General features: G+C 39.8%; 1 protein-coding gene and 1 long non-coding RNA gene across 6 annotated transcripts in view; both read right to left on the bottom strand.

Moving 5' to 3' along the window:
* Positions 1 to 15,218, bottom strand: part of LOC147758905 (uncharacterized) — a 232,395-nt gene that overhangs the window by 190,663 nt on the left and 26,514 nt on the right. The window lies entirely within an intron of this gene.
* LOC111255338 (uncharacterized) overlaps positions 1 to 15,218 on the bottom strand; it is a 52,403-nt gene that overhangs the window by 25,745 nt on the left and 11,440 nt on the right. The window contains exons 2-3 of one of the 5 annotated variants that reach the window (XR_015325491.1): positions 1,409 to 1,491; positions 10 to 144 (exon numbers count right to left, since the gene is read on the bottom strand). The exons of 1 other annotated variant lie outside the window; for it this stretch is intronic. This is a non-coding gene — a long non-coding RNA (uncharacterized LOC111255338). Of the gene's footprint in view, positions 1 to 9; positions 145 to 1,408; positions 1,492 to 7,467; positions 8,931 to 10,350; positions 11,232 to 11,505; positions 11,607 to 15,218 lie in introns of those variants that run through there. 3 more of the 5 variants (XR_015325494.1, XR_015325492.1, XR_015325493.1) reach the window with 3 other exon arrangements.

Here is a 15,218-nt window from a genome sequence, read left to right as displayed (position 1 = left end):
TTTTGCGCCGTTACTTCCGCATGTTAAACCTGCATGTGTTCGCTGCTTTCAGAGCATAGCTGGTCTTATTTGTACGACGAACCCGTCCAATGTGAGGGGTATCGTATTTGATTGTACTGATTCCTTTCAGAGGTTGTATCCAGTCTGCAATGAAAATGCCAACAGATGAAACGAGGTAATCACTGATATAACCAGCGAATCGATCAAATCAATTTATTAAATGTTTTTAATGATTGAATTGAATCCAAAAGCTTGTATTTTTGCCACTGGCACTGTGGGCTTTCTGTAAGCGAAGCATTATAAGCAAGACGGCTTATAATGAAATGGTCTTCTTTTACTTTCCGGCCAACCGAGGAGTCCAAAGCAGGATAACAAATGTAAAGTAGAACTAGCAATGGTGATCCTACTAAGGAACTCGTTGATCTTATTTCAGTAGACAATAATAATAAACGATAGTTTACGACGCCTTAACGATGGTCCTTCGAAAAAATTCTTTTATAGGAAAGAATTGTGCCGGACGTACTTGGCAAATGTTGCATCTACCACTCTAATAAATATATGTTTCGAGTTTTTCCTTGAATTTTTAGGAAAAAAATTATTGAAAAATCGTCCTAACCTATCGACAAAAAGGGAGCGCTGCATCACGTAACAAAGGCTGAGTGTTATCGATGACATTTTCCGGCCGATGAACGTCATCAATAAAATCGACTTGTAAAGTACTTCATCGAGAAGCAGGTCCAGTATTGACATTGTTATTTGTAAATAAACTGTGTGTTAAGCAACGTCAGAACGCTCATAGATAAAATGAGATCTTATTATACGGTAAACCATAGCAGTGAATTGTTAGAAAGGATCAACTTGCAGGTAATTGTTAATAAAACAGGTTTGATATATATTTACATTTTCGCTTCAATTTCAGGTTCTAGATTACTGTAGTCTAAATTTTTTGCTCGATCATATTCTGGGCAAAAACATTTTTTCTCAAGCTGAATAAAGCATCTGTCTTCATTCGGGTTGTATACATATGCGTATACATAGTTAGAAAACTGAACCAGTCAGCGTAAACTATGATCTTTCAGTATCGATTTATACTACCGGGATATGTTGGCAATTGTGCTCGTGATCGAAGAACATATTTGAGGCCAAGTTCGATCTTCACGTTTGCAACGCGTAACTAAGACCTGGCACTAGTTATTGCAGTTCAGGGCGAACCACATATACCCCCATCGAGAAGATGATTAATATCGCTACATCACCAGCGTACTAGAAACTTGACAGTGTGTTTCATCCATATATTTATATATATATATAGAAACGTTTTCTTTATGTTTTGGTAATTGTAAAAGGAGCGTTGTTTTAGCTTTATGAGCGCGATGTATATAATCTTATTATAGTGTTGGTCGTTTACCTGTGATATTCTGATAAAAAGGAACGCAACTTGCAAAACAGGGTCCAGTCGCACGGTCCGCTTTTGATTAGCCCGCCTTCGACCTGTGTAGATAAATACACGGTAATTCACGTTCACTATATATGCTTGTAAAAACAGGTCTCATGTATTTTACAATGATGCCATTGCTTCGTCTGCTGTGCCTCTGGGTAACCTGAGGCAGTTCCTTTAAACTTCTCTCCAATGACACTTACGCACAACTATTAAGGTTTTTATATGCAAGTAAATCATTATCGATTACGTAAATATTGATAGGTTTTCTCCTCATGGAGTTACGCTAACTTGACCCTCACAGGTGGTTAAGATACGAATGCAAATCTACTGTCATTTAAATAGATCAAAGTTATGATAGAAATGGTACCGCACGCAAGGAGGGCCCCTTATTCGACTCTAGCGGGCTTGTGTTACGTACAAACAACCCGAACCCTCATATGTCCTGCTAACTTGTATGCAGCGGGCTATCCGGTAGTCGAGCTAGGGTAAACATGGAACTTGTTTCGAGTGAAGCAATATGTGAGAACTAAAGTAGGTTCTTTCTAATGAAGGTTTTCTGCTCCTTTACGTATCCGATACTCGGACAAGCTCACACCTGCTGAGACATCTGTCATTCACAAAGCGGAAAAGGAACCTTCGATTGCTGTTTGTTTGCACAGAATATATTTGGTATACTGCTGGTTCTTCGCATTCCACAACTTCTTCCCAGTCATTGCGTAACCCTTACGTATGCAAGCATATATCTAGAAAGGATGGACCGTTAGAGTAAATGAAGCTCATCAATAAAAGTTGCTGAAGTAAGTCGCAGCAACTTTGCCTACCAGGCAGTTGGTACACAGCAACGTGCCATTCGTGGTAATAAGTTAGGCCTTACGTGTTTTCCGTTTTCGTAGATGATCTAGCTCGTTTACAAACGCACATGTCGATTCGCTCAGAGTACGGCTACTACTAAGGCTTTTCTAGCGGCTAGTTTGCGTCAGTCTATTTTCTGCAGCCAAAAAATGACTACGTATTAAAGAGGGTGTGCTGTGATTGCAGATCTTTCAGCCACACTCGAATGATCATAGGCAACATAAAAAAGAAACTATTCAAAAAGTTTTTTGATTATGTCTATTGCTTTCCTACCATGAGAGATGCGGAGGTACGAACTAGTACCATCCATGCTGCTGCAAATATCCACAACACGTACAATCGAATTATCGACAACTATAAAAAGAATACGGTAAACATTTCTATAGATTCTTGGCTCCTGACTGCGCCAAATGAGGATCTTCTCCTTCAGTTCGGTCCTCCTATCTGGAAGTAAAAACACATTGTTTTACGGAAGATTGTACTGGCAACAACTAAAATCATAATGACTCATAAAAATAAACCTGCACATACCGGGAACTGCGTGATTACCGTTAGGACGTGTCCTGCATATTACAGGTATCATTAGAGACTAGGCCCTACTATAACAGTAATAATAATAAGGCTCCGGGTTTTCCGTCCAGTTTAGTTTGCTCTGAGTTTGCGGCACGATGACAGGTTATTCTACATAGAAGGCCGCTTTTATTTTCTGTGAATCATTTAATTGATATAATATATTACTGTTCCATTCGTACGACGACCCTTTCAAGCTGTTATACGGCAAAAGAAGTCCAAGATCGAGGCTTATGTTTGGGTTAGGAGCAGGGCATGATATTGGCCTGACGTAAAATAGCTGACAACGCCCAAAGGAGCCTAAGGCTTCGTAATCGATACAGTGTGCTAGGCGACAGACACAGCGGTGCCATTTAATTATCAGCATTAATCTAACGATCAACAAATGATATACCACTAGGATTTTTTACGGTAATGTTTTGTCTGATAAAAAAGATAAGAAATCGTATTTGATTAGTGCCATCGACGGAAAATACATTAAATAAACGGATTTTAATTTTTTTTAGCAAAGTGTTACAAAATTACGCTCGAGAGAAACGTGAAGAAAAAGCACCCGCCAAAGCAGGTAAAATCATCGTAGTGCCCATTTTGTACGGTTATAGAGATGAAGCCCTACGCCTTGAATCATCAGGAGTGACATGCCGTTGTCTTACGGATATCTTTCTCGGTGCATAACGTAATGCATAGCTTTGCTGCACTTAGTGGGCATAAAATCAAGGCATAAAGTGAAGCGTAGTCAAAGCGCCCGGGTGGGAGGTAACGGCAAGCGTTAGGGTTTAATAATGTATTAAAGCGGATGTTTTATATAAACACAACAGGGAACGCATGAGAGGTCCAGCTGTCGAGATCGTTGTAATATAAGCAGTATAAGACCGCCATGAGGTCGAGGGAAGCCGTGCCATAATATCCCAATTAGCGACATAATACATAGGCGAGTTATTGTAACTGATCAGACCTTGTCCCTAGAGCGACTCCAGGAGAGGAACAATGTCGAGGTAATATATCGAAGCCCATAAAGGCGGCATTCATTGTCAGCCACTTAGATTTCGCTCCTGAATTCGATATCGGGATGTCGAAGAGTGACGATCTGTGAGCTAGCCTCAATTATCCATTAGCTAGAGCCTACTAGGACTAGGTGCAAATATCATCGTATCTTATGAACGGTAATTAAACGCTTGGCATCGATACATTTTTGTAATGGTGACTGTTGTCCACGTTCGGGGTTAGATCAGTATGACATAACAGCCAGTTTGTTTGAAATAGTCAAGTGTCACACGGTACCTAATTAAGGCTTGAAAACTTTTACTTATCCTACGTCTCTGTGGTAGCATCAGCGGGTGAGGAGGAGCGGCGGCTTAGGGTATAATGAAAGTAAACTATAATAGTTGAACAGAGAGATAACTTTTGAATAGATAATAGGGCAAGTTATTAAAGCACTTGACACGTGCAGTGCAACACCAACACCGCTTCAGGATCATATGCAGCCAATAAGGGCAGAAAATTTTCTCTTGCTGCTCATTCGTTTTTCCCTGAAGGCCAAAGTCTCCGTTTGAATATCAAAGCAATTTCAGCCCTTCTAGAGATTATAAGCATAAACACACTGTATATCGAGCCGCTAGCTGCCTGTCTCGATACACAAGAAATCTGTAACTTATAGAATTCCGGGCTCAACACGCAAATAAGGCTTGCTAACTGCTTTTCTAGGCCTGTTGCGTCGCTAATAGAGGTATGTCTATTATTACATATTGGATTCTTTAAGCAGTCTATTTTCAAAGCCCTCTCCTTTATGGACAGTTAAATGAGCGTATCGGCAGGCAGTCATTCACGATAAAGATGGTTTGTTATTGAATTGAAGAAATTTTATTGGGACAACGACCATACATACATACATACACACACTGCGATATACTCCTCTCATCTCTAACGCCAGCAAAACAAAACATCATTTGTAAGAACTTTTTTCTAACACGCTCGGTTTAATGTGAACAAGACTGGAGCAACGATAAGTTTAGGTGCATGGTTCGTACGATCTTTGGTTTGTTATCGCAGTAAGTGTTACTTACATTATAATATTATATATATATATATATATAATAATTAGTTATATTATATTGCTAGTCTAATGATTGGTTGTGTCATCCCTTCAGGAGGTAACATCAAAGTATGTGAGGCTTTCTTCGATTTCGGTGATTAGTTGGCAACAGCCGTATCAAATATGCTTCTCAGCACTGCCACAGTTCGCGCCAGCTTTAATACACACTGCATAACTTAGAAAGTTTATTGACACTCACTGACAGACGACTCGATATCGGACTAGTTATCCAATGAGTATCAAATCGGGGTATCCGCTCTCGCTGATACTGTGGCGGTTAGCGGTTACTGACTCCTCCTTTTGAGCTGTATGAAGCCAAAATCGTGTTATAATCCGAAGTTTATTATTGGTAATCGGTCTCGAGAAGTAGTATCACGTCGGAGTTCTGTTCGAATTTCCACTTGTTCCTTCTGAAATCGCGCCTTAAGTATTTATTCTTCAAAAACCCATTGAACGACTCCCAACAACCATCTGTCGATGGGATCTGTCATAGATGTCTAAGTTGTGTTGGTTAGGCGGATAACAGAACTAAAGTACGATTCTAGATATACATAAAATGAGGCATAGTATGTATTGTGGCAAGAAGGGCAATTTTAATTCCCAGTCACGAACCGGTTGGTCCTATTGTTATAGAATGAATCTGGCTGATTCTGTAATTATTAGGCCCATTTCGATATGCAGATGACCTGTTCCTTTGGGACTTATTCCCTACCTAGCTGAGATCATAATAGTTTGGGTCTGCGATTTCAATTTATCCGTTCTCATCCTAAAACACAACGCCTTCTTGCAATTTACACGAAGCAATAGTTCGTTTTACTATTATCTATTAATAGGTGTCTTCTGCATACATACATTTGCTAATAAGGAAACGGAAATGTTAGGATGTTTCTCAGTGATCCTCTACATAGTTTACTGTCCTAGTAATTGCAGGCTCATTAGTTTACTTGGAATGTCTGTTTCCTTCTTTTGCGCCTTTTTGCGATGGATTGTATTTAAGGCAAAGAGCGGTAACATAGACAAACCAAACACTTGTCATATAGCGCGGAGCGCTGCCCAAGGAAGGTAACCTGCAACATCTAGCGAACTGCCTCTGACACACGGTCCGACGAGACGAGGTTACTAATGAGAACTGGCGACTCCTGAGCAGCTATGTTCACATCAAAAGCCAGCGACCGTGGGGAGTTCAAATCGTTTACCCAAATTTCTGATCATTCGCCTTTGTAAAAACTTGCTCTTTTTCGAGCATTAACTAGCAGAAAATGTATTTTTCCTATTTCACCGTAGTCGGCTTACAGGAAAATTCCCTCGAGTTGTTAACATGCCGCTTCATCTATGATTCAATATTTACTTGTTTTTCTACTTGTATTCCAAATTGTTGATTTATCTGCATTTAGATTTTCATACGTTACACTGCACCATTAAAACTGAAGAAGTATCTAATGGTCCCATGCTAGTTGCGCTGAATATTAACTGAAATGCTATGGTAGAACCTCGGATGGGGCATTTCCGATGCTTTCACGGACCATCTAAGATGGGATTTACGTGATATTTCGAATACATGCTTCGTAGAATAAGGATCAACATTTATATGATATTTAGTTGGTGGACTATGAAAACTATTGACCAGTACTTGAAGTTGCAAGAGACATACAGATTTAGACATTTTTAGCGTATCAAATCTTCTTTTTTTTTTTAAATATAACTGAACATTTTTTTGCAAATTGAAGGTGGTTATAAAAAATTGAATAAAGTAACTACTAAGCAAATTGAAATTTTTTCGCTCTTCTGTCCGTATAGAGAGCAAAGCGTAAGCTGGGGTTTTAAAACGTTTCTAAAATTTCGACTTCTTCGATGGACCTCTCCTCGAATTTCTTTGGGAATAAATCTAGATAATTATAAACGTTTGCGGAAAAGAAAAACGAATATCGTAAGCGAGTACGATTTTTTATATATGTTTCTTTTACGCCTTCGTTTTTCACGCGCGTCCAGACGCGATCATGTTTTTAACATTGCGGTTCCCAGTCATCACTCTAGCACTTCATCTTTGAAACTCAATAAATGTATTCAAATTTAATTTGGTCGTTGAAATGAAGCCAGATACAAAACTATTTCTTCTTCATATTAATCCCCCATATAATAAAAAAGAGCCATATTATGACCTCGTTTCCTGAAGTAAAGATGAAAAGAGCATTTGATTCTTTTGAGCGAAAACTCGTATTGGTTAAATAAATGGCTAATACTCTTTTGATTTGAGTGGAGACGGGGACCGCAAGTCAGATGCAATGTTCCTGTGAAATTATCTATGAAACTTGATGAGTTACAGCTCTTCAGGGAACATTCCACAGGCAATGTTAATGAGGGGATGACGAAATTAGGTATCCACGAACCGAGAAAGTGGCCGTCGGCGGGCCTTTTTACACTGCGTGCCGTGCGCTTCGGCGGGCTTTTCTTCTGTCCCTATCTACCGCTGCGAAGGGAATACGGGAAAATGGGCTAAGAGACAAAGAACTGGAGATTCGCATTTATACGCTGTTGTTAATTAGAAAAGCTACTAGACCTTAACGCTTGAGGTCATGCGATACAATTAAAGGAAATTATCTTTATTAAGAACTTAAGGAAACTTTACTGCAAGTGCAGCTTTATTGTTAATGTAACTCGGATACGAATCTAGGTGGTTCAGACTCAAAATCTAAAAACTAAAATGTCTTCAATATGTAAAGCTCGTATATATATATAGACAAATACACTGAGTAAAGCAAAACCCTCTTGACGTTCTGTAAGTCTTTATTGTATTAAAATTTTCAAGTAACTTATGTATTAGCGTTACTTTAGTAATAAACTGCCAATAACGAACACAATTGGACTGCTTTGCCATCCAAAGAACTTCAGTACATAAGCATAGGTAATCATACCGCGTCCAGAACTGCGTACGCTAACAGAGAAGAAAGGCGTATTAATCGCCTTCTGCGTCACTTAAAACTTAAATTAATTACCTGTAGCTGAACGGTATCAGATAAAGACACGATACCCCTTATAGAACAGTCTGATAGCGATAGCGCAAGAACTCAAAGCTCACCTCTTCATTGTAGCCGACTATTTATTTATACCTTAGACGAATAGGACAGATCGAGAATGAGTTATTAAGTTCAGGGAGTTACCGACAGCTCCTTGGAAGATAACAAAAAAAAAGCAGCAAGATAACGTAAATCAGTGTCCTCGGTAATATCCCCCCTGTCGATGTGCATACAAGATCGAGAAGAGCATATTTCCTTTGCTAGCTATCTTCTAATCGTTAATTTTTCAGTCAATTTTCCCAGAAATTTGCACTGTTTTCTTTGTAGTAGCCCTCGTTTGACTGACAGAGCGAAATAACGCACCGCATCACTCATTTCCGGTGTATAGTAATTGAACATAACTCACACCATAATGTGACCACGTCATCGCTCTTCAAGCGACGACCTCTTGCGTCAACACAAGACCTCACTGTTTTATCTATATAACAGGGTTTTAACTTCGCAATCGAAAATAGCTGCTACTTTCTATGATATGAGCCCAGCTAGCTGATGCTATGGCTACGCTTAACAGCAACGCGTCGCTTATGTGAGAGGCTTTCAGATGCTAAATATATGCATGCAATCCTGAGGTGTGATTACCAATATCGCGGTAACTTCCACTCATAAAAAAGAACTTATTGCCCATAGATATAAAATAAGGAGAGCTTTCGCAGAGCATAAAACGGGATATTTCTTTTATACACCGTACGCTTTGTTTCGGCACCTATCGCTCCATTTGACAGGGTTCTCTATTCACAACAGGAACAAGCTGTTGTGAATGAAGGGTCTTGTAAACACGATTAGGCCAAATACGAGACGCGGCCATGCTGGCGCTTCTAGTAGGGTGAGTCTGTGAGTTCATTACAGCAGGAGCTGCAACGTCCTGCCACCGCAGTCCAGGTTACAAGCTCGTTGACGATGGCTAAGCAGAAAATCATTCACAAGATAATAGTAAATCTGCAATCAACTGTAGTACTTAATTAGCTGTAGCAGGCACGCAGGTGAGTGAGCGGCGTTAATAGAAGTGAGTTTCATTATATATTACGTTAATGATGATAGCAGATATGTGTCATATGGTAAAAAGCCGTCGAAAACGACTTTAGTAGATAAATGACAATTATTATATATGCGTTTAGTTATTATTGCATTGCTGCTAACCGTTGCATCGTTCGGCCTTAGTAAGTAATAGATGGAGCCGATTCAGGCCAATAAAATAAATTTTGTACCATATTACTCGGGGGTTGCTATCGTCCAGGTAGAAGTGTACAAAGTCACTGTGATATATATAAATGAGGGTAAGAGCATGAATAAGTACTTCGAAAACAAGTGTCTTAAATCACTTCGCCGGCTGTTCAGCTGGTGCCTTAATATGCTTATTCCAGGTTTGTAAAGAAAAAAGCTGTTAAGTTGTTGAGACATGTTTAGTCGGTTTGTCAGTATACAAACGCCATGAAACTTCCTTCCTTTGGGGACCTTTCAGTCTTTGAAGCTGCCGTGCTTTTACTGCTTGGAATAACGATCACGATCAGGCACTATCTTGAAGTACGCTAGTTTGCCGCTAATGAATGTGCTGGCACATTTCCGAAACCGCAACGAAGTCAGTCTAACGAACTCGTGGAATAGCAACCCCTTCCACTGAGTTTGTATCATCACAAAAGAATTAAATTTGGGGAGAATGGTTTTGGGCTCGGGGTCTCATAACCATAAAAACACTTTTTTTGACCTTTAGAATCGTCGCAAACGTGTACTTCTCTAACCAAGTACAATTTATATGTTTGCTTTTAATATCTGTTTAAACGCCGATGTTTCAACGACGTCCTTGTGAGCCTTATTTCAATGAAATTTGATGATAGAAATTTGGTGAATAAAGGTGTTTCAAGCAAGTTATGAACATTTGCAATTAAACAAACTGTAAGCGTATAGAATCTGGGGAACTTATGTTGACTGATATAGTACAACGGATTTTTGTTTCAACTTCTAAATTTCCGCGCACTTTTCCTGTCAAATTATCGTTGATTTTTCCTGTAAAGTTTGCCTTGCATTTAAGTAGCTTTCACAATAGTATCCAAAGTTCACACGGGGATATATTTTTTAGATTTTTTTCTATGATCCATTATTAATTTTTGATTTATTAAGAACTAGTGAAATCTAATTTACTCTTACAACGTAGCATACATTTGCAAGATAGATGGTGATCATATAGTTCTAAATCTGCTTTTTAGGAAAAGTTAATATCCTAAATTTCCAGTCAGTCAGTCAGTCAGTTTCTTTTGTAAATATGGTGTTTTAGACACCCGCTTCACTTAGTCGCACACGTGTACAGAAAAGACCAATACAAAAGATAGTTCAAGTTCGTTTATCAAAACTGATTGAAGGTGGAGAAAGGAAAAACAAGAAAAAATAGGATATACGCATGATTGGAGACGATGGAAAAGTTAGGCATCTCTTCCGTTTGCCGATTCATCCATGCCCTTGAAAGGAAAAAGAGGCAGGGTGGCAGCGCGTTGGCTGCGGCTGTAGCGTTCGAGCGCATAGGAGCGCTGGTGAAAACGAAAGCTGCTGGTGGTATTTGCGAGCAAGCAGGCTAAAGGCAGCCAAAAAAAACCAGCAAAGAGATTTCCCCGGAGAACATGAGTGGCACTAATCGGCTTAAGACAGAACAGAAGACAACCGTACAAGGCTGCAGGTTGTGCCAGAAGGGACAGTGCGGCCCGACTTGTGCCGGAACAAGCAAAGCAAAAGGAGAAAGTAAAGGAGGATGAAGAGGAAGACGAACAGGACTTAGGAAACTCGACTAGGATAGACACCAAGGGCAGGAACTTAGATCCCAGATGTTTCCACTTTTGACGAGTCATCGTCGTGGTGCCACCACCACTACTACTATTACAGATACAAGGACTGTTGCCACTGGAGCCGTTAGCAACGGCGGCTGCCGCAGTGCCAGCTGAAGTCGTGGTGAAACCGGCGGTGGTTTGTTTATCAATCACAGAAGCACAACGCCTAGAAAAACTATTAGAGATGGAGATAAAGACTGACGCGGATAGAAAGAGCAAGGGAGAATCCATATATATACAAGTACGATATATACGAAGTAGGAGACGTGAGGGAGTGTGAATCGATGCGACAGCACAGAGCGAGTTGGCGTCTACGTGCTACCTTAAAGAATCACCGACAGCGGCAAGCTCGCACACACGAGGTTGTCGAACAAGTGAATGCGTTGGGTCTGAAGGACAGAAAAACGAATGTGCGCAGAAAGATGGAGTCACTGAAGAGCGGAGAAACTGTAAGTTGTGATAACACGATAGTGACTTAGAACATAGGACATGTAACATAGGGGGTGTTTGGTACCGATGCTGTTGAATTGAACAACTTTAAACGACGACGACGACAAGTACGTTATCTTATAACTTAGTTTTCGTTTTAGCATATGTTCTTGAAAATGATCGGCGAACTTAGACGAATTTTGCGCCTCGTCCATATCAGAAATGTGATCTTACCTTTATGAAGTATTCCTAGTAAATGCCTTCTTGACGGGATAAGCGCTAAGTCCTAGATGTTGGGGGAATAGGTCTCTTTCCTCAAGGCCAGTTCTCATTTGCTAAGGCGGAAATGCACCAAATGAAACCACGACAAATGTTATGCTTTTTTGACTCACCTAATCAATTCTATATCAGCTACATTAAATCCAGCTAATATCGCCAATTTTTAAAATAATAATTGAGCCAATCAAATCATCTAGCTATATACATATATTATGTTTTTAGATTTAAGTTTTGAATACATGTTTATTTTGGAAATAATCGAAACCGAAGAAGAAGGACATAAGTAATAAAGCGGAAGACTAAAAAAGCAATCATAGTTTATTTTTGGTAATTTTTCGATTCAAAAAATGACTGGGTCAAGAGCAACGACGGTGTTCCAATAGCAGCATATACTTTGCTTTGTTGCTGCGTTCACGACATTTTGCCAATAGTGGATTTTTTTCGCTTTTTACAGATGTACTGCTCGTTCACTAAGCGTGTACATGGCCCATTGTATGTAGTCTCTAGGGGACATCGGAAAACAATGCGCTTACGCTGGATGCGACGGCAATAGCAATGGAGCAAGTGAATCATACCACCAAAGTTAACATGCGTTAAAAGCTTGTTACGTAGGCTTGCCGAAGATAAGAAAGGCAGCTACACACCAGAAGCCTTGAGGTTTTGCCCGTTCAATTTAACTCTGTCATTTTTCTCGCAGAAAGAAAACAAAAAACGCTAACGAGCCAAACAATTCAAAAAGTCATATATATATATGTGGCTTGCACGAACGCTGACTTAACGATTTGGTATTTAAATATCTAGTACAATGACTATCGTCCCTTGGATATCGGGAGACACCATTTTTCATTTATATACGGCCTGTAATTAATACTACAATTTACTCGTGTATGTTAAAACGTGTTGCAAAGTAAATGAAGGTAATTGCACGGCATTAGTGTTATGTGCAGTTGTGTTTTTTCTAGAACCTCTATCCTGAATACGGCTGTAAGTTTCGATGGCCAACTATTTCTTTGGATGATAAATTGTAAACCTGTACGAAGCATTGCTCAAAAGCTTTTACTGTTTCGTTATTACATTTCTATTCTGTTTAGCTAAAACCTTTATCTATATCTGCGACATGTTTCGCTAGACATATGTTTAACCTCTACCCGCCAATGTTTATAGTAGTGGTCTTTACCTAAGAATGTGCGTATACACCATTATCACTCTTGAGGCGGAGCATCGGTTACCAGTTTTCTATCTTCATTTTGCCCCGCACGACTTCCTCGAAGCTTCATAAACCTTCCTGATATCCCCTGTCCGGTTTACTAGCCAGTGCACGCCTATTTGGTCTCAGTCAATATTGTCGTTTCGCTTCGTTGTCTTTCATCCGATTGACCGTAACATAGTCTCGTATTTGCTAGACTTGATATACACATATGTAAGACCCACAACCTGCGCCATATGCCGTCTGCACGTCTTCCTATGTCCTGCCAGCCTGCCTACTTGATATCGGCACAGGAATGTACTAATACTATAGAATGCTGCCTGCGTCGCCTGTCAGGATCGGAGACAAGCGGGCCGAGCCGCCAGAATGACATTGCTCTGATTCCGCATTGTTTTTAGCTGTTTAACGCCGTCAGCCATCCGACAGGCCAGATGCTCGGTGACATGTGGACCTTCCTATGGAGACGACCAGAATCCGCTTTGGATTATAAAGGAACCACCCATGCGGGCGTATCGTATAAGCCACAATAACATTGGCATCGTTTGAAGATACAACATAAAATATGGAATACAGTACAAAAAAAAATAGGTGAATACAACGGTGGGTGTGCTCAATACGAATCCTGTGTCTGTTTACTTGGCGCCTCACGAGCTGCTCATCCAGACACGTACAACCAGCAGATCTCATAGTTGTACCTAGTTATTAAGGGCTTGAAACGTTGGCTATTTCGGAAGCCAAAGTACGGTACATTTGTCATTGGCAATTCTGTTTAGCCTCTGTTACCCTCAGTCCGTCCGTTTTTTGACTCGTTATTTGCTATTTTAGTACTCTCTAATATACATCGGGCGGATATTTTGTGGTCAACAGCGAGATTTTTTACATCATACTGTTATTGAGTTCACTTTTAGAAAAGCATTACAACAGAGGTCTTAAGGACTGCATGTTCTATCTAAGAAGACAAAATGAATCACTAGCTAATAGAACTTGCCGTAGCGGATTGAAGACATTTTTTTAATTTCTTAAAGCTGAAAAATGTGTGGCACTTTTTGATAGCTAGAATAGTGCAGCTATGTCGGAAGTCCTACTGTGATTAAAAGCTTGATACGCAGTTGAATGCAGGAGTGTCTGATCCAGCCTTGTTATAGGTTAATATTTCAATCAAGCTGAATACATTGATTGAATGGATTGGCATAAAAAGTCTATGATATCCTCGGAATCACCTCTGGCTGGCTGGCTCATGCTCGACCTATTGGATTTTTCCAACGGACCTATGAAAAGACATGGCAATTATACAAAGGGCCTATTTACGGCTACTAGCATTTCAGTCATATGTCATCGTATTTCGTAATCTTTTGCAGTAGCAATCTCGCCTACTTTAAGATTTGAATTAGTGATCGTAACCCTTCCTCCGTTTTCTACGGTTACCATTGCAACGCACCTAAAAATACCAATCACGCCGTTCCTACTGATGCGTCTTGTTGGGTCCTACTGACGTCTAGGTAACTGAATTATTGTGGTCTTCTTAAAAGAAAAACTAATACTTACCTCAGAAAAAGAAATTGCACCTTATATTTTAGATCAAACAATGTTCATGCGTTTTCTGTATGTATGTATCTCATCTCATTTCTCTATTTCTGACCATACGTGATCTTAATAATGTCCATATAGAAAGAGCTTGTGCTATAAGCTCTTACTCAGTGAATATTGAACTTTAATTCGATACTCGACTGCTAAACGAGGCAGCCTTTAGAAGAGATTACGATTGGATTGTTTATATCCCACCGGCTAAAGAACCCTTGAGCTGACGTTGTTTTTGGACACTCTTAAAGGGGTGTTCAGTTAATAGGGCTTGCTTTCTGCAGTAAAGTAGATCAGCTAAACAGCTCAGTGATAGAGTGGACAACACAACGTTTATAAGGTTTACATTATGTTCTACCAATAACAAAAATGTTTAAGTCCAGATAATCACGTGGCTCTCTAGTGTGACTTATGTGATAAGTCAATTTGGTTTTTAGCGCTGGTACATTCTCTATAACATCGTGTCAATGGTGATTTGCTTTATGGCGCAGAAAGATGTCTTGAAGGCCAGTTATGGGTCATTTGTGGCAAGCAAAGATTTCCATCCCCTTATAGCAAATCGGAAAGATCTTGCCTTATTATTTGTGTGTCATTTGTGAAGTTTGACGACGATTCAAGGGTCATCGACTCTCCATTGCTTTGTCTTCGAGGATCTCTTCCGCGTTCATTGTAACAACCTTGGTCGCGGATCGATCGTATACGATGAACATTTTTTAAGTTGAACCGTGGCCCCAGCATCAAAAAAATATGAAATGAAGACTATGTGAAGTATTTACTAATTTAATATAACGAATCATAGATCACTCACATGATGTGCTTTATAATATTTCATCATTCTGTGATGAGCTAATAATCTAGCGAACATACCACGAATATAGATTGG

This window comes from Varroa destructor, unplaced genomic scaffold (genome assembly GCF_002443255.2).
Source record: "Varroa destructor unplaced genomic scaffold, Vdes_3.0 BEIS01000001.1, whole genome shotgun sequence".
Taxonomy (NCBI): Eukaryota; Metazoa; Arthropoda; class Arachnida; order Mesostigmata; family Varroidae; genus Varroa; species Varroa destructor.
Note: the sequence above shows the minus strand (reverse complement) of the source record. Positions and strands in the feature narration are given on the sequence as shown.